Source organism: Bos mutus, chromosome 2 (assembly GCF_027580195.1).
Source record: "Bos mutus isolate GX-2022 chromosome 2, NWIPB_WYAK_1.1, whole genome shotgun sequence".
NCBI classification, from domain to species: Eukaryota; Metazoa; Chordata; class Mammalia; order Artiodactyla; family Bovidae; genus Bos; species Bos mutus.
Window position 1 is genome coordinate 24,157,002 of NC_091618.1, and position 25,970 is coordinate 24,182,971.

Consider the following 25,970-nt stretch of genomic DNA (forward strand, 5'->3'; position numbering starts at 1 on the left):
CAGCAGATGAATGGGTACAAAAAAATATCGTATATATAGATGATAGACTATTATTCAGTCTTAGAAAAGAAGAAATCCTCTGTTTACACAGTACAGATGAACCTTCAGGACATCATGGAAAGTGTAATAAGCCAGTCATAAAACAACAAATACTGCACAATTCCACTTATATGAGGGACCTAAAATCATCAAACTCAGCAATTTCCTGGTAGTCCAGTGATTAGGACTCTGTGCTTTCACTGTTGAGGACCTGGGTTTGATCCCTGATCGGGGAACTAAGATCCCACAGGCCAAGTGATGGGGCCAAAAAACCAAAACAAAGCAGAAGCAGAGAATACAATAGTGGTTGCTAGAATCTGGGAGTGGAGATGGGGAAACAGAGTTGTCATTCAATGGGTGCAAAGTTTCAGTTTGCAAGATGAATAAAGTCTGGAGAGCAGTTGTAAACATAATGGCTAAATTGTGCATAAATGCACGTGTGCATTGCAAAATTTAAGAGGGTGGATCTCATGTTAACTGTTCTTGAAAGTGAAAGTGAAGTGAAAGCAAAGTCGCTCAATCGTGTCCGGTCTTTGGGACCCCGTGGACTGTAGCCTATCAGGCTCCTCCGTCCATGGGATTTTCCAGGCAAGAGTGCTAGAGTGGATTGCCATTTCCTTCTTCAGGGGATCTTCCCGACCTAGGAATCGAACCTGGGTCTCCCACATTGCGGGCAGACGCTTTACCGTCTGAGCCACCAGGGAAGCCTGTTGGCTTCAGTTACCACCAGATAACTGTTCTTACCAAAGCAAAATGAAACAAAAGCAAATGGACACGTGGAAACTTTGGGGGTTGTTGGATATGTCAATGACTTTGATTGTGGCGATGTTACTAAGGGTGTTCACATAAGTTCAGACTCTTCAAATTGTACATATTAAATATGTTCAGTTCTTTGCATCAGCTGTATCTCAATAAAACTGTTAAAAAAAAACAAAAATAGCATATGCATTATTTTGAATCTTCCCTTATCAACCTTTCAATATATATTGAAATCCACTTCATTCAGTTCAGTTCAGTTGCTCAGTCATGTTTGACTTTGCGACCCCATGGACTGCAGAACGCCAGACCTCCCTGTCCATCACCAACTTCTTGAGTTTACTCAAACTCATGTCCATCGAGTCAGTGATGCCATCCAACCATCTCATCCTCTGTCGTCACCTTCTCCCCCTGCCTTCAATCTTTCCCTAGCATCAGGGTCTTTTCAAATGAGTCAGCTCTTCACATCAGGTGGCCAAAGGATTGGAGTTTCAGCTTCAGCATCAGTCCTTCCAATGAACACTCAGGACTGATCTCCTTTATAATGGACTGGTTGGATCTCCTTGCTGTTCAAGGGACTCTCAAGAGTCTTCTCCAACACCACAGTTCAAAAGCATCAATTCTTTGGTGCTCAGCTTTCTTTATAGTCCAACCCTCACATCCATACATGACTACTGGAAAAACCATAGCCTTGATTAGATGGACATTTGTTGGCAAAGTAATGTCTCTGCTTTTTAATATGCTATCTAGACTGATCATAGCTTTTCTTCCAAAGAGTGAGCATCTTTTTATTTCATGGCTACAGTCACCATCTGCAGTGATTTGGGACCCAAAAAAAATAAAGTCTGACACTGTTTCCACTGTTTCCCATCTATCTGCCATGAAGTGATGGGACTGGATGCCATGATCTTATTTTTCTGAATGTTGAGCTTTAAGCCAACTTTTTCACTATCTTGTTTCATTTTCATCAAGAGGCTCTTTAGTTCTTCTTCACTTTCTGCGATAAGAGTGGTGTTATCTACGTATCTGAGGTTATTGATATTTCTCCTGGCAATCTTGAGTCCAGCTTGTGCTTCTTCCAGCCCAGCGTTTCTCATGATGTACTCTGCATGCAAGTTAAATAAGCAGGGTGACAATATACACATATTGTCGACATACTCCTTTTCCTATTTGGAACCAGTCTGTTGTTCCACGTTCAGTTCTATCTGTTGCTTCCTGACCTGCATACAGGTTTCTCAAGAAGCAGTTCAGGTGGTCTGGTATTCCCATCTCTTTCAGAATTTTCCACAGTTCATTGTGATCCACACAGTCAAAGTCTTTAACATAGACAATAAAGCAGAAATAGATGTTTTTCTGGAATTCTCTTGCTTTTTTGATGATCCAGAGGATGTTGGCACTTTGATATATGGTTCCTCTGCTTTTTTAAAAACCAGCTTGAACATGTGGAAGTTCACGGTTCATGTATTGCTGAAGCCTGGCTTGGAGAAGTTTGAGCATTACTTTACTAGTGTGTGAGATGAGTGCAATTGTGCGGTAGTTTGAGCATTCTTTGGCATTGCCTTTCTTTGGGATTGGAATGAAAACTGACTTTTTCCAGTCCTGTGGCCACTGCTGAGTTTTCCAAATTTGCTGGCATATTGAGTACAGGACTTTCACAGCATCATCTTTTAGAATTTGAAATAGCTCAACTGGAATTCCATCACCTCCACTAGCTTTGTTTATAGTGATGCTTTCTAAGGCCCACTTGACTTCACATTCCAGGATGTCTGGGTCTATGTGAGTGATCACTCCATCGTGATTATCTGGGTCATGAAGATTTTTTTTTGTACAGTTCTTCTGTGTATTCTTGCCACCTCTTCTTAATATCTTCTGCTTCTGTTAGGTCCATACCATTTCTGTCCTTTATTGAGCCCATCTTTGCATGAAATGTTCCCTTGGTATCTCTAATTTTCTTGAAGAGATCTCTAGTCTTTCCCATTCTAATGTTTTCCTCTATTTCTTTGCAGTGGTCACTGAGGAAGGCTTTCTTCTCTCTCCTTGCTCTCTTCTTTGGAACTCTGCATTCAAATGGGTATATCTTTCCTTTTCTCCTTTGCTTTTGGCTTTTCTCATTTCACAGCTATTTGTAAGGCCTCCTCAGACAGGCATTTTGCTTTTTTGCATTTCTTTTTCTTGGGGATGGTCTTGATCCCTGTCTCCTGTACAATGTCACGAACCTCATTCCATAGTTCATCAGGCACTCTGTCTATCAGATCTAGTCCCTTAAATCTATTTCTCACTTCCACTGTATAATTGTTAGGATTTGATTTAGGTCATACCTGAATGGTCCAGTGTTTTTCCCTACTTTCTTCAAATTAAGTCTGAATTTGGTGATAAGGAATTCATGATCTGAGCCACAGTCAGCTCCTGGTCTTGTTTTTGCTAACTGTATAGAGCTTCTCCACCTTTGGCTGCAAAGAATATAATCAGTCTGATTTCAGTGCTGACCATCTGGTGATGTCCATGTGTCCATGTGTAGAGAAGACTCTACACATGGAATCCACTTCGTACCCCTATGTAAAGCTCTTCCTCTTTTTTTTTTTTTCCTTTTTACTGCTGCAAGATACTCCATTGTGTGGATGTACCATTTTTGATTCAACAGGTCCTCAGTTATTGGGTTTTTGGATTGTTTTCAATCTTGTGTAACTGTACATGATACCTCAATGAATAACCTCATGTTTGTAGTTTTCTTTTGTGGAGGTAGGTCCTCAAGTAGATTCATAGCAGTTGGACAGCTAAGTCATCGGATAAATGCATGTGCTTTTGTAAAATACTGCTAACAGCCTAGCTTAGGTTAGTACCATTTTATAAAGTGATTAACAACATATGACAATACTGTCTGTCACCTCAACCTTGCCAGCAAGGTGTTTCTCAAGCATTTCCCTTTTGTGTTGTGCATTTATTTTACTGTAAGCAAAATTGGACATCTTTCCTCACTTACATGTTCATTTGTGTGTTATTTTTTTCTGAACTACATGTTTATGTCTTCTGTCCATTTTTGTACCTTTTTCCTTCTGTATCGGCTCTCCTCTCTGCTTATATCATACATGAACAGACCTTCACTAATCAAGTTACCCAAATTACTCCCACCTACTCTCCTTTTACATTACTTAGCTTGATTTCTTCATAGCATTATTTAGTATCTGAGATTGTGTCTTTTTTTATTCATATCTGATGCATGTACGAAAGGATGATGGATGGATGAATGGATTGATTTACCATATTCATTTTCTGGCATGGAAGTTTCATGAAACTTGAGATCCTATCTCAATTCTTTACTGCATTCTCAGCCCACAGCCAAATATCTGACATTGGTTGGTGCTCAATGAACAATTGTATAAAAAATGAATGGGTTGTCTCAGAAACTGGGTGGGAAAGAGTTGGCTTGTTGCTAGTTACTATGCCTGAAACTGGCAAGGCTAAGCAGGAAGACTTACAGGCTTCAATAATTGCAATTCCAGCTGGTGTGTAATTACAGATCCAGTTGAGCATCTTTATTCTGGCTTTCTTTGCTGAAAACCAAGGATTATGGCAAAAAGTTGGCATAGCATCTGATCCCAGTGGGTTCCTGTTTGTGTAACCAGTACTTATTTCCCCAGTGTTTCACCATAGAAGTTTTTCTTCTCAAGACTAGGGGTGTTTTGCAGAGGTGCGTCTGTTCTTTCAAATATTTGCTTGTCTTCCTGCTGATGCGCATCTCGGTTGCTAAGATCGTTTCTATGGCAAAGACCTGCCAGCTAAGTGAGGATTATGTACAGTAAATATTTTAAATAGATGAACTTGACATAAGAGCAGCTGCTTTTTACAAAGCAGAAGGCATGAGTGTACTGGAATCAGATTGGTAACTTCAGCAGCATTTTAGACCTTGTGCTATAGGATGCAATGATTGGCTTTGGGGTTTTTGCCATTGGTGTTTGTGGTGAAAAATAACTGAAGTCTGTCTGTAGGGTGTGGGCATCTAGGAACATTTCAATTTACTGAAAGGACATATAGAAGTTATTTTACAAAATGGAAGGTTGACAGGCATTTTGTAATAAATGATGATGCTAAAGCAGCTGGAGTCATGCTACTGATGGCTTGAAAAGTGAGATTCCTATTAGACTTTAGATGTTAAGGAAAAAAGGCTGTAACAGGGAAGAAAGGTGAAAATGCTTGATTTAGCTTCATGGTTTATCATGCAGTTCAAAGGTTAGGTTCTTTCCATCTAGCACTGGGTCTTAGAAGAGTTTTCGGCCAATTTCACTGACAGCTATGGTCATCAGACATTCTCCAGAGCCATACCTACTTATTTTTCTCTATAAAATGGAAATTGCAATCTTTGCTTCCCAATTCCATATATTCCTCCCCTCCCCCTGATGCTAGAAGCCACTTATACACTGGCCAGATAACTGTTTTTGGTGTAGAAACTGAAGCTAATCTCAATTAACAGTTGAAAGTCTGCTGCTTGATGATATTCAAGTACTCAGACCTTGTGATATTCTTAACTGCAGCACATACATAGGTGGCTCAGTGGTAAAGGATATGCCTGCCAAGCCAGGGAGACGTGGATTCAGTCCCTGGGTTGGGAAGATGCCCTGGAGAAGGAAATGGCAACCCACTCCAGTATTCTAACCTGGGAAATCCCATGGACAGAGGAGCCCAGTGGGCTGCCGTCCATGGGGTTGCAAAGAGTTGGACACAACATAGCACTCACTTAGGCATTACACATATGAAGCCAGCTCTCATTTTTCCTCCAATTTTTTTTTGAAGTACTGATATAGGAGTTGCTTTCTTTGAGAGAGGAGTTGATTTCTTTTGGAATCTCCTGGAATTTTCTGGGATCTCCTGTTATCCCCTTTTGCCTTTATTCCAAAGATTTATACTTTAACCCCAGTTAGCACCCCACTCCAGTACTCTTGCCTGGCAAATCCCATGGGCGGAGGAGCCTGGTAGGCTACAGTCCATGGGGTCACTAAGAGTCAGACATGACTGAAGCGACTTAGCAGCAGCAGCAGCATACAAGGACTTAAAGCGATTACCTAAGTTTGGAGTTCTCCAGCTCATGGCAAGGATCATGTATGTTCTCCTATCCTTTATTCATTTGCAATCAACAAACTTTTTTTTTGTTTTCACTATCATGTGCAAAGCAACTGCGGTGGGTGTTACAGCAGACCAAGACAGCTAAAGGGGCTTACCATGAACCCATGCTCCAGGAAGTTTTGAAAAATACTTCTACTAAGTGTACTTTTTAATTCTTCCAGGATTTCTGCCACTTCTCAGGTCCTCTGGTGTTTCTTTGGTGTTATGACACAATATACATTCCTGAGTGTGCACAAATAAGTGTCAAGTTGTATTTTGAGTAGAAGATCCAGGGAAGTTGAGAATCATAATTATCTCAGTCATGCTTCTGACTTTGTTTCTGATCCTGGGTTTAAAGAAATTACAGGACATCCACACTACAAAACACAACATAGCTGTTTGGAACGTATATTTAATAATGTGAAATATATACAGGTTTTATTATTGATTGATCAATAGTAAATTATAAGATATGATCAGGATGATACCTTTTGTGAAAAGAATATGTACATATGTACGTGTATGCACATGAAGAGGATGTAGTACTTTTGCATGCTTATATGTACACATTTGCATTTCCTGAGATAAGTCTAGAATATTAGATAACATGTTAATGATGTTCATCACTGATAGGTAGCATCACAGAATATTTAGGCTTCTTTTGATATTTTCTTCCAAAAAATTTCCACAATGAGTGTGTGTTTTGTGTAATGGAGGGATAAAGATGAAATGGGGCTAAAGATATGGGGACCTAGAGAGACACGGGGCTTTGAGAAGTAGTCCGAGTCACAGTGAATCATCTCATGTACATACCTGAGTCCTCTGTAGGACCTGTTTCCCAGATGGCATTTTGAAACTTGGCTCTTTCATGAAACAGTGATATTACCCATTCATTTTCCAGTAGTTTTCTTTCCTCTCTAAAACCGACTTCTTCAGTTCAGAGAATACCCACAGTTCTTTCAAACTGAAACCTATGCAGGACAAAAAAAAAAAGCAGAGTGTGAAATGGATAAGACAAGGAAGTATCTCTGAAGCTCTTCCTGCAAAGTTTCATTAGGAGAGCCTCTCTGTCGCACTCTGCCTTGCTCCCTACTGGGTCTGCAGTTCTAGTAAGCATCAGCAGTTATTCTCTTTCTTTTTCATCTGATATGAGTATTGCTTTCTCCGGTTGCTACTCCAGCTTTCTATTGCATGGAGTAACTTTTTCCATCTCCTCACTTTCAGTCTGTATGTATCCCTAGGTCTGAAGTGGGTGTCTTGTAGACAGCATTAATGCATATATGTGGAATCCAGAAAAATGGTATAGATGAACTTATTTGTTTACCAAGGGGGTAAGTGGGAGTATGAGGAACTGAGCGATTGGGATTGACATATATACATTATGCATAAAATAAGTAACTAATGAGAACTTACTGTATATCACAGGGAACTCTACTTAGTGCTCTGTGGTGACCTAAAAGGAAAGGAAATCCAAAAAGAGGGGATATGTGTATACATAGGGAGAAGGAAATGGCAACCCACTCCAGTATTCTTGCCTGTAGAATTCCATGGACAGAGGAGCCTGGTGGGCTACAGTCCATGGGGTCACAAAGAGTCGGACATGACAGAGCGACTAACGCTAACGTTATGTACACATAGAGCTGCTTCGCTTTGCTGTACAGTAGACACAGAACATTGTAAAGCAACTATCAATGAAATAAAGTATTTAGCACAGGAAAAAAAAAAAAAAAATCAACAACAGCAGTCTCTCTGGTTTTCTGCAGTGTCCCCAGGTTGCCAAAGGTCTTCAAAAGCTGGGAAAGACTCACCAGCTACAACAATGGTGTTCGCAGTAGCAAGGTTTATTTTCTCCCATGACAATATTCCTAGGTTTGCACATATTTGCTCTTTTCAATGAACCGTGTCCTCTAAATGTCACCTTGCTTCCATTCAGCTTGGCCTGCGTTATGACTGTCCGGGGGCCTCCAGGAACAGCCAGCAGATTGATGGCTTGCTGAAAGCTCCCTCATTATCTTTCAGTGCAAATTCCTTTCATGAGTAATCTCTTGTGCCCTGGATGCAGAGCTCCTTTGTGTGCGTGCTGTGAAATAAAATCTCTGATAATGTGTGAGGTAATTTTCTAATACTTTCTCCCCCACCCCGCTACCCCCACAATGTGACCTCTGAGCTAATGGTTTATTTAATTAGAAGGGCTCAGCTTAAAGACACTAATTGGTGAAGAAAGAAAAGTCAAGGATGTTATCATGTTTAAATAGAGAAAAAGGTGTGTGTGGGGGGGGCGGTGTGTGTGTGTGTGTGGTATGCGGGGTGTGTGTGTGGTATGTGTGTGTGGTGTGTGTGTGGTATGTGGTACATGTGTGTGTGTAATGTGTGTATCTGTGTATGTGTGTGTGTGTGTGCAGGCGTGTCAGGAAAGAACACTCTTGAAAAATTAGTACTGAAAAGTACATATTTTTATCTTGTAAGAGAATGATATTATAATCCTTTACCTTAAAAAAGAAAATTGCTTCTTTTCTATAATTTTTACCCCAAAGATGCTCCTAAGACTCTTGCAAATTTTTTTGAAAATATAAATATACTGACTATAATTACCTGCTCAAGAGCAACTCCTATTTAAATTGAATTCAGTATGTTTCCTCTAGTTACATATGCAAAACCCCTGAGCTCATACCAAATCCTTTTTCTATAAGCATTAGCCATTTTTTGCAGTAGCAATGAATTCTGCATTCAAAATATTCACCATATAGAAGGCTTGAGGCTCCTCTATTACTGTTGTCTTCATCTCCTCTTTTGTCCCCATCTCTCTGCTGGGATGGGCTGTAGTCAAGAGCAGGAGTATGTTCCTGGGCTGTGGTTATTGGGAGAAGAATGTTGACCATCACAAACAAAGGAGTTGGAACCTGGGGCCATCAGGGCTGTGGCTACTTCAGCTCTCTTTTCCTTTCTCTGTGGATGCTCTCTCTCTGTCTCTCACAAGAATGAGAGCTAAGGAGACCTAGAGCAGGATAAGCAAAGTATGATGCATCCATGCAATAAAATACTATTCAGAATTAAAGGGAATAAAATATTAGTATATGCTACAACATGGCTCACCCAACATCATGCTAAATGAGAGAAGCCAGACAAGAAAGATCATATATTTAAAAATTTCATTTTTAGAAAATATTTATTTATTTTTGGCCACCCTCAATATGTAGGAACTTAGTTCTCTGACCAGGGGTTGAACCCATGTCACCTGCATTGTAAGTATGGAGCCTTAACCACTGGGCAGCCAGGGAAGCCCCTGAAATGGCCACATATTGTATGATTCTATTTACATGAAACATCTAGGAAAGACAAATCTAGAGAGACAGAGAGTAGATTAGTAGACTTTGGGGACTGTGCTGTGAAGGACGCATGTCCACAAACAGGCATAAGAGATCTTTTGGGGGTTACGGAAAAGTTCTAAAATTAGTTAACATGATGGTTGCACAAGTTGGTAGGTTTTCTAAAAATCATTGAATTGTACACTGAATATGAATAAATTTTTGGGTATATAAATTACACCCTCAATAAAGCTGATTTAAGAAATTAGAAATAAATTTCAAATGGCAAAAAAGAAGACCTGGAAGCAATCCTCTCTGGGGAAGGTTCCACAGAGGGCTATTTGAATGGCCCGCCTAAACTGACTTTGCTCTGGCTAAGAGGCAAACCTCAGCTGTTGCTGCTTTTGGTTCAATGGTGCTTACTTTTCATGTTGGCTTTGGAAGAAAATCAAGACAGGGTGTCCCAAGATGCTAAATGCTCCAGGTACAAAGATACATTTGATGTTTTTGGCTTGTTTCTTCTCCTTATAGAGACCTGCTGTAGGAGAGTCAGACGTGTAAATATTGCTTTTGAAGACCAGCTGATCCACAGGAGGGAATTCTGAAAGGTTTCTCAGAGGAGGTCGCATTTGAGCTGAGTGTCAGTGAAGGAGAAGTAAGGGGCAAGGTAGAAAAGGCAGAAGAGGAAAGGTCAAGCCCATATTTGTTTCTGTTCTTTCCGTGCACCACCCACCTTCTTTTTCCACTCCTTACCATCTCATGTGCTCTCCTTCAACTCACCCCCACAATCTGTCAAGGGTGGGTCATGTTTCACAGTGGATAGTCAGGGAGCTCAGGACTCTGACACTGAGGTGGATTCAGGGGTAGGTGTAGGACCTGACCAGTGCCAATTAGAGCTCTCATTGAGACTTAATGTAATTGGCTCTCTTTCTTTAGTATCAGGAGCCCTAATCGTGCAGTTTTATGGCTACTGGCAGCCATGTTGTCCTTTGAGTGGACATGTCTGCCTGTGGAGTGGTACTAACTGATGGGGAGACACAGAGCAGAGGTATATGATGGGGTGACAGAAACAGGGATGGCAATTAACCGATGACATCATTCACAGCCCTGCACATCTCACTCCCCATCTACCTTTACTTTAAACCTTTGCCTCTTTGACTGAATTTCTGTTACCTATAATTTGGAAATCTTAACTCATTTGAAAGGCTTATATTTGAAAAGAATGCCTTTATATGAGCCTCCTTGCATGAATGGTCATGGGATCCTTAGGAAATGGTGAAGAGCAGGTGATGAGGGACAGCTTGGTAATTGCTTCAGCTGGGGTTACGGTTGTGAGGGGCTCTAACGTGTCTCTTCACTCTTATTCTGTTTCACTTCTCTCCAGCCTTGCACTGCAAGATACCCTGCAGTCCTGAGTCACTGGGGAAGGGAAGGATCTCATTACTATGGGAAGCAGTGGGAAAGGATACACAGTCTTCTCCCATCTAAGATGTGACTCTTAATGGTGATGGTGGCAGCATCCATGGTAGACACAACACTACATTCTCTGAGTGACATTCAGATGCACATGTTCCTTTCCCTTCATAAGCAGGATCCAAGAGGATGCTGCCAAGGCTTGTCTTTTCCGCAAGTAATTTGAAAGAAGTGAAACTTTCTGCTTTATGACTGGTCTTAGAGGGCTATGGTAGGAACTAGAAGAAACTGAAAAAAAAAACTACCCTTTGCTCTTGACATCAATGCAAGAAGGCATTGCTTATTCCAATACGATTGTTTAGAAACTAGGAAACCCCTGGTTAATAAAGTAGCTCTTTAGGTGACCTGAGGGTGGGACATTCACTCCTTGCACAATCTGAGGGTGCAGTTGTCTTAGTGTTGCTGACAAAGAGTTGACCAAGAAGTGGGTCATCTTATTTTGTCAAAGGACTGGGACTGACCAGTGCTTTTCAATGTTTGCTCTATGGATTGCCTTCATTGCAACCACCAATACCCTTATTAACTATAGATTCCCGGGCTTTATCCAAGAACTACTGGGGTGTGTGATATATTGTGATTTATAAGAAATCTCCCCCAACCCTTGGAATTTCCTGAGTGATAAGAGCAATGGGAGTATCTTTTGCATAGTATGTGGCTTCTTGTTCTCAATTCTCAAAATTGCTTCAGATGAAATTTGTGTCATTATTCATAACAAGCCACTTTCTACTACAACTGGTTTTAGGATAATGAGTGACTTTTGGAAAGTACTTAAGGATGAGGACTGGTTGCCAGGAGAACCAATCATAAGGTCAGTCTCAACTCCCTGACCTCTGAGAAAGAGAGATGGTCTGAAGGTTGAATTGGTCATCAAGAGCCAGTTACTAATCAATCATACCTATATAATGAAATCTCCATTAAAAACTCAAAAGGATGCGGTTCAAAGAGCTTCGGGTTGTTGGACAAGAGGAGGTGAGGGGAGAATGGTGTGCCCGGAAAGCTTATGGAGGCTCCATGTTCTTTTCCCATACCTTGTATCATGTATGTCTTTCATCTGACTATTCCTAGGTCATATCGTTCTATAATAAACCGGTAACATAGTAAGTAAAATGTCTCTCTGAGTTCTGTGAGTCACTTGAGTAAATTAATCAAACACATGGAGGGGGTCTTTGAAGTCCCTGGCCTACAGGCAGTGAGTCAGAAGCACAAGGGATAATCTAGGCTTGCACCTGGCATCTGAGGTTGCAGTGTGGGTGGGGGGTGTGTGCAATCTTGTAGGACTGAACCCTTAACCTGTGAAATCCAATGCTATCTCTATGTAGATAGTGTCAGGGTTAAGTTAAGTTGTAGGACACCTAGCTGGTGTCAGAGTATGGCTTGTCAGAGTGAGAACTACTGCACACATCAAAATTGGTAACTAGGATCTTCAGGGTGTGTTTTGAAAATATGGGTCATTAACACTCTCTAGGTGATTCTGTTATGCAGACTGAGAACAACTAGCAGAGACTCTGGTATGGGCTCATGATTCAAGATAAGGAACTCAAGAGATGTTGCTCTCTGCATAAAAACTTCCTGTGTTTACTCATAAAGGGAAATCTCTAGAACCACACCCCTCTAAGTCTAAAAAACACAGTATGTGTATGTGTAATCACCCAGGTGTGTCTGACTCTTTGCGACACCATGGACTGTAGTCCACCAGGTTCCTCTGTCCATGGGATTCTCCAGGCAAGAGTACTGGAGAGGACTGCCAATTCCTTCTCCAGGGGATCTTCCAGAACCAGGATCAAACCTGGATCTTCCACATTGCAGGCAGATTCTTTACCATCTGAGCCAACAGGAAGCCCATGGAAGTGTAAATTGAGAAGTTTCCACCATATACGTGCAGAGTCAATATTTGTATCTTTCAGATAGGATGAACAGATTTGTTCAGCTAGATCATAGTCATTGTTTGGGAGCCAGTTCTTAAAAATGCACCAGGGATGTTTACAGCTGGAGAGCCTTGCAGGTAGCAAGGATATAACCATTCTAATACTTAAATTTCAAATCTGGGGTTTTGTGTGGACATTGTGTAAGGCAATTTCCTACACTAAACAAAAACTGTTCAGTTTTTTTCCCCACCTTTTCAAATCAGGGGATGCAGATATAAGCAAAAGCCAGGAACTAGAAAAACAAAAATACTAAAATATTATATAACTCTTTGTCCTCTTATGATTAAGCAGATTCACAACATTTAAGCTCCGGAAGTGTTTTCTGTCCATCAGACAAATAAAGCTCCATCAAGGTAATATCTAATGCAATTATTTCAGCTTCTAAAACAGACACACAAGATGTAGAAACAAACAACTCTGGTTCCCATGAAGCAGCGGCCAAGGTCTGATAATGAAAATGGCAACTGAATGCTGTCGACACTGCCTTTTCCCCGAGTTTACCTGATAAATCCTTTTTTCGTGAATGACTAATGGAGAGGCAGCTGCTGCGGCAAACAGGATTCAGAACCCCATTAATATCAGTGACTCATCAGCCGGATTCTTTCCCTATATCAGAAAATGTCAGGAAATTAAAAAGGCACCGTGGTATCTCCTGGAGACAAGTCCCATGCCAGGGCTGTAATCACTTCTAAATATTCTTGGCCTCATTTGGAAATTGGCTGTCACCTGGGACATGGCCTAGTTTGTAGTCCCACCCAGGAGGGCAGGACAGACTACCAATCTCCCTGAGTAAGCCACCCAGCCTGCTCCTCCTGCAGAGCTAGCATTGCGAGCCTGGGGGTGCTGTCACTTGTTATTAGATAGAAGGAATAGGACAACTACATGTGTTCTGGATACTCAGCTTGGCTCCTTTAAGAAAAGGAGAGAGGGTAGTAGATGAGGACTGAAGTTACAGGGAGACGTTGTTTAACTATATACATTTTTTTGGTTCCTTGGATAAAATATAGTTAGAGAAGGGTATTTATTTTTATTTTATTTGTTTATTAATTTATTTATAAACAGTAGGTCCTTGTTGGTTATCTATTCTATTTATTTTTGTTGGAGTATAATTGCTTTACAGAGTTCTGTTAGTTTCTGCTGTTCAGCAAAGTGAATCAGTTATACTGCTGCTCTACTGCTTAATCTCATCAGTCCTGTCTGACTCTTTGCAACCCATGGACTGCAGCCCGCCAGGCTCCTCTATTCCAGGAAAGAATATTGGAGTGGGTTGCCATACCCTCCTCCAGGGGATCTTCTTGACCCAGGGGTTGAACCTGAGTCTCTTATGTCTCCTGCATTGGCAAGCGGGATCCTTACCACTAATGCCACCTGGGCAGCCCTCAAATCAGTTATACACATACATATATTCCCTCCCTCTGGTCACCTTCCTACCCCATCCCACCTCTCTGGTTATTTTATTTTTACTTACTTTTAATTTTATAATTTTCTTAAATTTGCATGTAATTGCTTTACAAGTACAACATAAATCAGCTATAAATATACATATATCTCCTCCCTCTTGAGCCTCCCTCTCACTTCCCCCCATATCCCACCCCTGTAGGTCAACACAGAGCACCAAGTTGAGCTCCCTGTGCTATATAGCAGCTTCCCACTAGATATCTATTTTACATATGGTAGTGTGGTAATCTATCTTAAATATAACAATGTGTATATGTCAATTCCAAACTTAGAGAGGGATATTTAGGAATATCTGGATAACTGTGTTTTGATTTTAAGTCTTTCCATGAAGAGTTAATGCTGACAATTGTCTACCCAGTCACTAGAAACAAATTCTATAGTCTCATTTGAATTCAATGAGTTTTTTCAGCCTACAGTATGGGGACCAATCATTTTGTGTATATATTGGATGGACAAAAGTACATCTTTGGAAAATGAAATCTCAAATCCTTATTGCAAATAGAACGGTAAGCATATCTAGATTGGTAATGTGGCTCATATGGTTGTTGTCAGTTTCTCTGGCTGTGCTGTGCTTTGTTGCTCAGTCGTGTCTGACTCTTTGTGACCCCGTGGACTGCAGCCTGCCAGGCTTCTCTGTCCATGGCTACAACTTGTATTTTTTGATTTGCATCTCAAACCAGGATCTAGGATGACACGAATCATTAAGGGAAATCCCTATATACGAACATCTGTACCAGAGTATGGGTTGTGGGAATCAGGAAAATTGTAGGGGAATTTGTAGCATTTGAGCTGTAGTTTGACAGAGTAGTGGGTTTCACTGGTGGCTCAGATGGTAAAGAATCTGCCTACAATGCAGGAGACCCAGGTTTGATCCCTGGGTCAGGAAGCTCCCCTGGCGAAGGGAATGGCTACCCACACCAGTATTCTGGCCTGGAGAATTCCGTGGACAGAGGACCCTGGTGAGCTATGTCCATAGGGTCTCAAAGAGTCAGACATGACTTTACAACTAACATTTTCACTTACTTTTCACACTTTGATGGAGCGGTAGCACAGGGGTATGTGGAGATGGTGAGTAAAGCTCCCCTGAGCACAGTGCAGGAAGAGAGACTTAGAAAACAGACTGAGAGGTTTGGGATCTATCGGGGAAGTATAATTGGAATGGTGAATTATAGAAAGTGCCGGGGAGGCAGAAATTTCCCTCTCTCCCCTTCTTACATTCTTGTGGGAGGACTAATAATAAAAGTGACATAAGATATATGAACAATAGAAAAAGAAACACATTTTAATTTGTGCACATGGAGGTCTTACAAAAATAGAAACTTCAGAAGTGGCCAAACAGGCAGTTTTTCTACTTTTTAGACAAAGAGATGATAAATTTGTGAGATTGACAAGACAAAGAAACTCAGGTTTTTGGGGGCTCGGTTTAGTGAAGAGATTAGCAGAGATTGCAACTGGAGTAGTAAATTAAAGAAGTACCAAGGTTTGTTTGTGTTGCCTTCTCAGCTTGAATTTCCTCCTATGGACACCCTGTGATAAGAGTGACCTTCTACTTCTGACGCAAGGAGTGTACCTTTCACATGGGAAATTTAATTCCTGTTTTCAGGAGACAGAAAGGAGGGTCAGAGTGTCCCCTTTTCATGGCCATTTCTTAAGTAACTCTAATTCCCTCTGTACACCACAGGGAACAGTATTATGCTTAATATTCTGTTAACAACCTAAATGGGAAAAGAATTTGAGAAAGAGTAGACACAAGTATTAATACATGTATAACTGAATCACTTTGCTGTGTATCTGAAACTAAGACAACACTGTTTATCAACTATAGTCCAATATAAAATAAAAATCTCTAAAAAACCAAATAATCAATATGTCATTGTGGCATATTTTGGGATGACCCACTCTGAGCCCCAACAAAAGCCTTGAGAGCTGAAGTTCAGTTCAGTTCAGTTCAGTCGCTCAGTCATGTCTGACTCTTTGCGACCCCATGAGTCACAGCACGCCAGGCCTCCCTGTCCATCACCAACTCCCAGAGTTCACTCAAACTTGCATCCATTGAGTCAGTGATGCCATCCAACCATCTCATCCTCTGTCATCCCCTTCTACCCTCAATCCCTCCCAGCATCAGAGTCTTTTCCAGTGAGTCAACTCTTCGCATGAGGTGGCCAAAGTACTGGAGTTTCAGCTTTAGCATCAGTCCTTCCAAAGAACACCCAGGCCTGATCTCCTTCAGAATGGACTGGTTGGACCTCCTTGCAGTCCAAGGGACTCTCAAGAGTCTTCTCTGACACCACAGTTCAAAAGCATCAATTCTTCGGCGCTCAGCTTTCTTCACAGTACAACCCTCACATTCATACATGACCACTGGGAAAACCATAGCCTTGGCTAGACAGGAGAGCTGAAGGGAGCAATTTATATGTCATCTCACAACCGGTGAAACGTCATTGAAAGCTTCTCATCAGGAATCAGAGGGTTCTTTTATCTGTTCATTCATTTGGCTGATATTTATTGAGCTCCTACTATGTGCACCCATAGTCGTCGATACACAGGGAAAACCAGGAAGTCCTTGTTATCGCCCATTTGGGGAAAGAATTGAGGAGACAGATGATAACAGACAGAAACTATACACAATTCAGCACAGTCAGTGAGTGTACTGTTAGGTGGGGGGAGGATATGGGAGGCCTTTTAGAGTTGATTCCTTTGACCAAAAACCTGAAAAAACTCAGGGAGTGAGTAAATCATATATGTCTTAAGGAAAGTCATCTCAGCAAATGCCAAGTAAGGCCCTGAGGTGGGAGCTTACGCTTGAGGAAAAGCAAAGAAAATGGTACATCTGGAATAGAATGAACAGGAATAAGTAGAAAGAAATGGTGTTCAAGAGAGCTAGGGGTCAGATCTTTCTGTCATTTAATGAGCTTCAACTTTACCCTGAAAGAGATAAGAGACTTTGAGTACAAAAGCCAATACTATGCCTGAGTTATTTCTAAAGCTTCCTCTAGCTGTCTCTTAAGAATAGATTTTAGAAAGACAAGGACAGGATCAGGAAGAGCAGTTAGGAGACTATTGCAATAATCCAAGGGAGAGGGAATTGTGGGTTAAACCCAGGTGAAGGGAGTGAGCGGATTCTGGATACAGTTTCAATAAAGAGCCAACAAGACTTGCTGATAGATTGAATGGGTGAAGTGAGAGGAAGAAAATGGTCAATAATATCTCCATAGATTTGTCTTGAATGATAACTAAATGAATGTAGTTGAGATAACTGAGTTGAGAACGACCATGCAAGGATAGGTTTTGCGGGGGGGAGGGGGGGTCAGGAATTTGTCCTGGGTATGTGGGGAACAGCTATTAACCACCCAAGCAGAGACATGGAGTAGGAAGTTCAGGGGAGAAGCAAAGGCTTTGCATGTACATTCAGGAATAAGCAGTATACACAGGGCATTTGTGCTGAGCCCATTTGAGGATTAAGAAAAGATGTAGAAGCTTCCAAAACTGAACTGATGATATTTCAAATTGTAAGGGTCAAAGTGAGAACTATCCATCCATAGATCCTGATAAGAACTATTTGGATAAAGGAGGACCTAAGAATAGAGTATCATTATTGTCATCATCTCCTTAGGAAGTATATATATATATATATAAATATATATATAAAGTACATAAATATATTTAAATTCTATAAGAATTATATACATAAGCATCTATATATATAAGATTTGAAAAGAATAGATATATGTATATGTGTAACTGAATCACTTTTCTGTACAGCAGAAATTAACACAATATTGTAAATCACCTATACTTCAATGAAAAAAATTATAGGGACTTCCTGGTGATCCAGTGGTTAAAACTCTGTGCTTTCATGCAGGGGGTCCATGATTTGATCCCTGGTAGAGGCACTAATATCCTGCATGCAGCACTATGTGGCCAAAAAAAAGAAAAAGAAAAAATTACAAAAAAAAATAAAATAAAATAAGTGGGCCTAAATTTATGCAGCTTATAAAGGGCAGTGCCCATACTCCTAACTATTATACTCTCCTCCTGCTTCTAAAAGAATGAAGAATTACCTATATTGAGTAGAAACACAAAAAAGCATTTTGTTTTATGACTAGGTTTTTGAGTTCCACAGCCAAAACCTATGTTTGATTCATGAGTTTGCTTCATTCGCGCTAGAAATCCAGATGGAAACTCAATAATCCTGGCACTGCATCAAGAAGTGAACTCACCTTGAGGTTCCTGAGTAAGATTTTTTTTTAATTTTATTTTATGTAGGAACATAGTTGGTTAATGATGTTGTGTTAGTTTCAAATATACAGCAGAGTGATTCAGTTATACATTCATTAAAACATGTATCTATTTCTTTTTCAAATTCTTTCCCCCATTTATGTTATTACAGAATATTGAGCAGCATTACCTGTGCTGTACAGTAGGTCCTTGTTGGTTATATGTTTTAAATACAACAGTGTGTACATGTCAATCCCAAAGTCCCAATCTGTCCCTCCTCCCAAACCTTCCCCCCTTGTAACCATAAATTCATTCTCTTAAGTCTATGAGTCTGTTTCTGTTTTGTAAATAAGTTCATTTGTATCATTTTGTTAGAGTCTGCATATAAGCTACATCATATGATATTTGTCTTTCTCTGACTTACCTAGTATGATAATCTCTAGGTGCATCTATGTTGCTGCAAATGGCATTTTCAGCAACACGAATGGAGAATATTTAAAGGGCTGAGTAATATTTCATTGTGGATCTTCCCTGATGGCTCAGTAAAGAATCTGCCTGCAATGTAGGAGATGCAGGAGACGTGGGTTCAAATCCTGGATCAGTAAGATCCCCTGGAGGAGGAAATGGCAACCAACTCCAGTATTCTTGCCTGAAAAATCCCATGGGCAGAGGAGCCTGGCAGACTACAGGCCATGGGGTCGCAAAGAGTTGAACACAACTAAGAGACTGTGAGCACAATATTCCGTTGTGTTTTAGTACTGCATCTTCTTTATCCATTCATCTGTCAATGGACATTTAGGTTGCCTCCACATCTTGGCTATTGTAAACAGCACTGCAGTGAACATTGGGGTGAATACATCCTTTATTAGATTTTAACAGTAAAATACATTGCACTATTTTTATAGATATATAGCTAGTCCTATTAATTATTGGACAATTGAAACTGCTATAGTATGAAACTGGTGGGCTGCAGTCCATGGGGTCGCTAAGAGTCGGGCACGACTGAGCAACTTCACTTTCACTTTTTGCTTTCATGCATTGGAGAAGGAAATGGCAACCCACTCCAGTATTCTTGCCTGGAGAATCCCAGGGACAGAGGAGCCTAGTGGTGCCATCTATGGGGTCCAACAGAGTCAGACACGACTGAAGCAACTTAGCAGCAGCAGCAGCAGCAGCAAGATGCATTTTATTCCATAGGGACAGTGAAGACATTGGGCTGCTAATTATATTGAAGAGTGAACAGGTATAGTGCCCTGTTTTTATCACCCAGAATTCTCAGCTCCACATCTTGTTTTCCCAACAGCCTGAGGTAACTTGTCTGCTTTTCAGCCCTGCACTGCTGGACCCACTGAATGTCCTGTGGAAAGTCACCGAATGTCTCTGGGCTGCAGTTTACTCCTCTAACAATAAGGGGTCATTAAATGAGATCATTTCCAAGACCCCGTTCCATCTCTAGCATCTGTATCTCACTATTTCTGGCAAATTTATTCACGTATCAAATACTTGCAACACTGTTCACGATTCCCCGGCGCTGCGTCTGTCAAGCTCTGTGTTACTTTAAAATAGAAATGCTGAAGATATCAGTTCTGCAGATAACAATTTTAAATGCTCCAAATAAGACTGGACAATTCCTGAAACCAGATGATCTTTCTAAATTTCCTTCTGGATTTAATTTTTCAGATACAGGAAAAATGCCAACCTCTCCCTCCTTGAAACTCTCATAGCACTTTGTCTCTCCTAGGACATAAAAAACAATTCTGTGCACCTACACACGTTAAGTATTTGCATCAGGAAAGTGGTTGAACTGACAGCCTCCTCATGTCTTCCAAACCCAGAGTATCAGATTGCTGGAGCTGCCATAACAAAGTCCCACAGATCGGGGGCTTAAATGACAGAAAATCATCTTCTCACAGACCTTTCCCCTTGGTTTGTAGATGACCGCCTTCTGCCTGTGTCTTCACATGGTTTTTCCCTCTGCAGATATATGTCCTAATCCCTTTTAATAAGGACATCAGTCATATTGAATTGGGCTCACCCTAAAGATCTCACTTTAATTTGGTTACTCTTTAAAAACTCATCTCCAAATAGAGTCAGAGTCTGAGATATTGGGGGTAAAGTCTACAACAAGTGAATTTTGGTGGGACAGAGTTCAACCATAAGTCTCTCTACCACAGTGCTGACTGCTCAGCTTTCATGTCTGAGAAGTTGCATCTGTGCTATGACTGATCTATAGGTAAGGTGGGACTCATAAATAGCATTAGAAATAAAAGCAAAAGCTGACCCTTAGAATTAAGTCAGTACTTACACTCATCTTCCAAGATGTGCTTCGCTCTAACTTCTGGTCTTTATGGAGCTTTGCGTCTCTCACCGAAAAGCAGATGCTATATTTTTGATGAGAAAAATTATGGTTGGCTTTAGGGCACCATTTGCACTGAATGGAGTTCTGCTGCTTTGAAACATAGCATTTCATTTGCTTTTTTGGAAGCACATTGCCATATCATTTACCTGATATTACCAGTAAATGCATAAAAATGTGTGACCCTTTTCATACCTGATGAAAGCTACGATCCATTCAATGTGGTGCCTGATTTTTGAAAACCATGCCAAAATATGGCTGATTACATGGCCTTAAAAACTGTGTTCCCTTAGAAAATCCATTATAGCTCTCCCATCTAAAATTCTCTAAAACATTTTGGAGTCTCTTAAAGAATTTTAAGCCTAAGGACACTGCTAAGAAAAGTATTCCCATATTTTGAACTAAAGGTGTTTCCATACTTTGAACAAAATGTGTTCTTTGAACGGCATTTGGAGTGAAGCAAATGAGGAGAGTTGTATTCATGTTTCAGTTTAGGTCCCATTCTCGGAGTTAGAAGGTCAGAGCTTAAGGAGCAGCTAGGCTCAGACTTCCAGAGATAAGCTCAACCTCTTTTGAGTCTTAATTCCTGAAATCAGAAATGGGTCACTCCTAACTCTTGGATGGTTGAATAACAAAGTGACATAATTTGTTATTGTTTTTGAGTTGATGAACTGGCTGTTCAGCTGATCTCATCTAGATTTGTTTGTGTGTCTGTGGTCAGCTGTTATAGTTCTAGGAAAGCCTCAGCTGGACAACTCAGCTCTGTCCTGTGTGTTAGCTCTTATCCTCCTTTTTCAGACAAAGGTGGAGCAACTTACAGAGAATGCAAGTTCTTTCTATGTGTTGGCCCAGAATTGGCGCTTCTATATTCTATATCACTTCTATATTCTATTGTCCAAGCAAGTCAAAACCTGGCCCAATTTTCCAGTCATGTTATGTTGATGATCTCAACACTAACCCTGATCTTCACTCCACCCGTTTCTGGGCATGACCACTTCTGCTTCTGGTTATATACTGTATCACTTCCACCTGCCAAAATCAAATCCAGATATGGTTCCTCCAGTTCTGCTCTATCACTCCCCCTCCTTAGCCCCTCCCACATTTCCACCACCTGTTCCCATCCACGCTTATCCCACTTGCCCTGGGGTGACGAATAGGAGAGAAGGCTCTGGCTTGTTTTTTTAAACTTTTTATTTTTTACTGGGCTATAGCCAATTAACAGTGTTGTGATAATTTCAGATGGACAGCAAAGGGACTCAGCCATACATATACATGTATCCATTCTCCAGCAAACCCCTCCCATCCAGGCTGCCACTTAACATTGAGCAGAGTTACCTGTGCTATAGAGTAGGACCTTGTTGGTTATTCATTTTAAATATAGCAGTGTATATATATCCATACAAAACTCCCTAATTATCCATTCTCCCTACTCTTCCCTATCTGGCAACCATAAGTTCATTCTCAAAGGATAAGACTCTAGCTCTTGATTGGAGGAACTTCAAAGTCTGGCAATGGGTATGAATACAGGGAGGAGTGAGAGTTGGGGCCATTATTGCAATTTACCACAGAGAATAATTGAACAATAGGTCTCATTTGCCATATGACTTAATGTCCACTATTCTTCTTATGATCTCTGTGTACATAGTAAAAATATTTCCCATGATTTGATTCTAATTTCTTGCCTTTTTAAGATTTGGAAACAGAATAGAAAAGCTTTTTTCTCTAAAAAGTTGCCATTTGATGTTTCTGGTCACTTCTACTTGAAGAAATACTGCATTTAAAACAATTGTGAAGAAATAAAAAGAAAATCTATTATTAAACTGTATAATGAAGAAACATATTAAACTTTTCATGGGTTAAAAAAAAAATTGTGACGTATGGGATGACCCAGGGGAAATTTTAAAAGTTTTACTAGGAGTTACATGGGATATACTTCATAGTTGCAATATAAACATAGGGAAAAGTGTACACTTTATTCTTTCTCTTCTTGGGAAGTTTGTTATTATTTCCATTTCATTGTATTTGAAGTAATTGAAAATGGTCAATTTTGTATTCCTCTAATAGTAAACATAATGACTGGAGAATTTCAAATTTAGCCATTTCTCCTCGTTGATTGCATGATTTGTTATTCTAAGTCATTGTTAGTAAATGAACTACTTGGACTATTCAACCAGAGAGTCACAGAATACATGTATTTGTCACATATGATTTAAATCCCAGCTTTTCTCAGGAGCGTCTAGTTATTTACAATGAAATAAACATGTAGTTAAGTCCTTTAACTCAGGAATCCCCGGCCTCTGGGATCTAATGCCTGATGATCTAAAAGATGGAGCTGATGTAACACTAATAGAAGTAAAATGTACAATAAGTGCAATGTGCTTGAATCATTCTGAAACCACCCCCTTGCCCTAGTCCATGGAAAAATTATCTTTCACAAAATCCATCCCTGGTGCCAAAATGGTTGGGGACTGCTACAAGCATGAAGAAAGGGCAAAAGTGAAAACAGAGGAAAAAAAATAAACCCTGGAACCAATGGAATAAATGTAAGTTAGCACTAAATTAGACTTTCTGCTCCATAATTAGGAAGTTCAATTTATTCTCTAGAACAATGAGTGATCTTATCCAAGGGTTACTAATAGAGTAGAGTTTCAGGTAATTTGCTGTTAATAACTGTTAAAGTTGCTGAATTATTTCCTCTTAAAAACGTAGATAGGAAGGAATTGCTTTCACTCACTTTTTGGGTGGGAAAGAAAGGTATGTGTGTACAATTAAATTGCTGTTATTTATCTATTGGAGTTTGGCTACATTTAAAATTTAAAAGTCATTTTATGTATGTCACAGTGGTGGAAAGATTGAAAGTTGCTCCTCCAAAATGGTGGCTATTCTTTGCCCATGAGTGGTTCAAACATATTGGTTCTTTGCATTAATTTGAGATTTTGGGAGAATGTCATGAACTTTCAGGATGTCAAAACTGTACAGGGATCACCCATAAAGGTGATATATTAGCCAGTGGCAGCAAATAGACAAATATTAATGATATCACCACCACTGGAATAGAACACATAAAAAAACAAAAACAAACTGTTTTTAGAGCTGTTTTAGGTTCACAGAAAAATTAAAAGGCAGGTACAGAGGTTTTCAATATGCCCCATATCCCCACACATGCATAGCTGATCCATTATCAATGTACCCTACCAGAGTGGCATAGTTATTTATGTTAGGATTCACTCTTGGTATTATATATCCTATGACAGAAAATTTTATAATGATATATATTTACCCTTATAGTGTCATTGTTTCACTGCCCTAAAAATCCTCTATGAGCCACCTATTCATCTCTCCTTATTCCTTGTTATCTCTCTCTTTTTTTTTTAACAGTCTTCATAGTTTTGCCTTTCCAGAATATCATATAGCTGGAATCACACAGTATTCATGTAGCCTTTTGGATTGGCTTCTTTTATTTCACCATATGCATTTAAGATTCCCGCATATCTTTTTGAGCTTGATAGCTCATTTCTTTTTAGCACTGAATAGTATTCAATCAGCCTAGATATACCACAGTTTATCTGTCACCTAATGAAGAGTATCTTACTTGCTTCCAAGTTTTGGCAATTGTGAATAAAACTGCTATATACATCTGTGTGTGAATTTTGGTGTGGATGGAAGTTTTCAGCTTCTTTGGATAAATACCAAGGGGCACAATTTCTGGATGGTATGGTAAGAGTATGTTTAGTTTTGTAGCAAACCACACAACCGTCTTATGAAGTGACTGCTTCATTTTGCATTTCCATCAGCAATGAATGAAAGTTCCTGTTGCTTCATGTCCATGCCAGCCTTTGGTGTCATCACTGGATTTTTGTCATTCTAGTAAGTTAATTAAGTGTCTAGGTGTATATCTCATTGTTTTAGCTTCTATTTCTCTGATCAGTATGATGTGCAGCATCTTTTCATATGCTGTTTGCCATCTTTATATCTTCTTTGGTGAGGTATCTGCTGAAATTTTTGGCCCATTTTTTAGTAGGGTTGTTTGAACTTAGGCCCACCTGCATTGGAAGCATGGAGTCTTAACAACTGGACTGCCATGGAAGTCCCTGACTCACATATTATTTTAAAATGTATCATCAGTCCAAGTTCGATGCATGATACTGGTTGCTTGGGGCTGGTGCACTAGGAAGACCCAGAGGGATGGTATGGGGAGGGAAGTGGGAGGGCGATTTGGGATGGGGAACATGTGTATACCTGTGGCGGATTCATGCTGATGCATGGCAAAACCAATACAATATTGTAAAGTAATTAACCTCCAATTAAAATAAATAAATTTATATTTAAAAAAATAAAATGTATTGGATGCTGCTGCTGCTGCTGCTGCTAAGTCGCTTCAGTCATGTCCGACTCTGTGTGACCCCATAGACGGCAGCCCACCAGGCTCCCCCATCCCTGGGATTCTCCAGGCAAGAACACTGGAATGGGTTGCCATTTCCTTCTCCAATGCATGAAAGTGAAAAGTGAAAGTGAAGTCGCTGAGTTGTGTCTGACTCTCAGCGACCCCATGGACTGCAGCCTACCAGGCTCCTCCATCCATGGGATTTTCCAGGCAAGAGTACTGGAGTGGGGTGCCATTGCCTTCTCCGAAAATGTATTGTAAAGTCTCCAGTATTTGGGATTTGTCCAGATTTCTGCTGTTGATTTCTAGTTTAATTCCATGTGGTTTGATTTCTGTTTTTAAAAATTTGTTACCTTGTATATTTTTGAGATTAGTTGTTTGTCAGTTGCTTCATTTGCTATTATTTTCTCCCATTCTGAAGGCTGTCTTTTCACCTTGCTAATATTTTCCTTTGATGTGCAGAAGCTTTTAAGGTTAATTAGGTCCCATTTGTTTATTTTTGCTTTTATTTCCAATATTCTGGGAGGTGGGTCATAGAGGATCCTGCTGAGATGTACGTCAGAGAGTGTTTTGCCTATGTTCTCCTCTAGGAGTTTTATAGTTTCTGGTCTTACGTTTAGATCTTTAATCCATTTTGAGTTTATTTTTGTATATGGTGTTAGAAAGTGTCCTAGTTTCATTCTTTTACAAGTGGTTGACCAGATTTCCCAGCACCACTTGTTAAAGAGATTGTCTTTAATCCATTGTATATTCTCGCCACTATGGAGAACAGTGTGGAGATTCCTTAAAAAACTGGAAATAGAACTGCCTTATGATCCAGCAATCCCACTGCTGGGCATACACACTGAGGAAACCAGAAGGGAAGGAGACACGTGTACCCCAATGTTCATCACAGCACTGTTTATAATAGCCAGGACATGGAAGCAACCTAGATGTCCATCAGCAGATGAATGGATAAG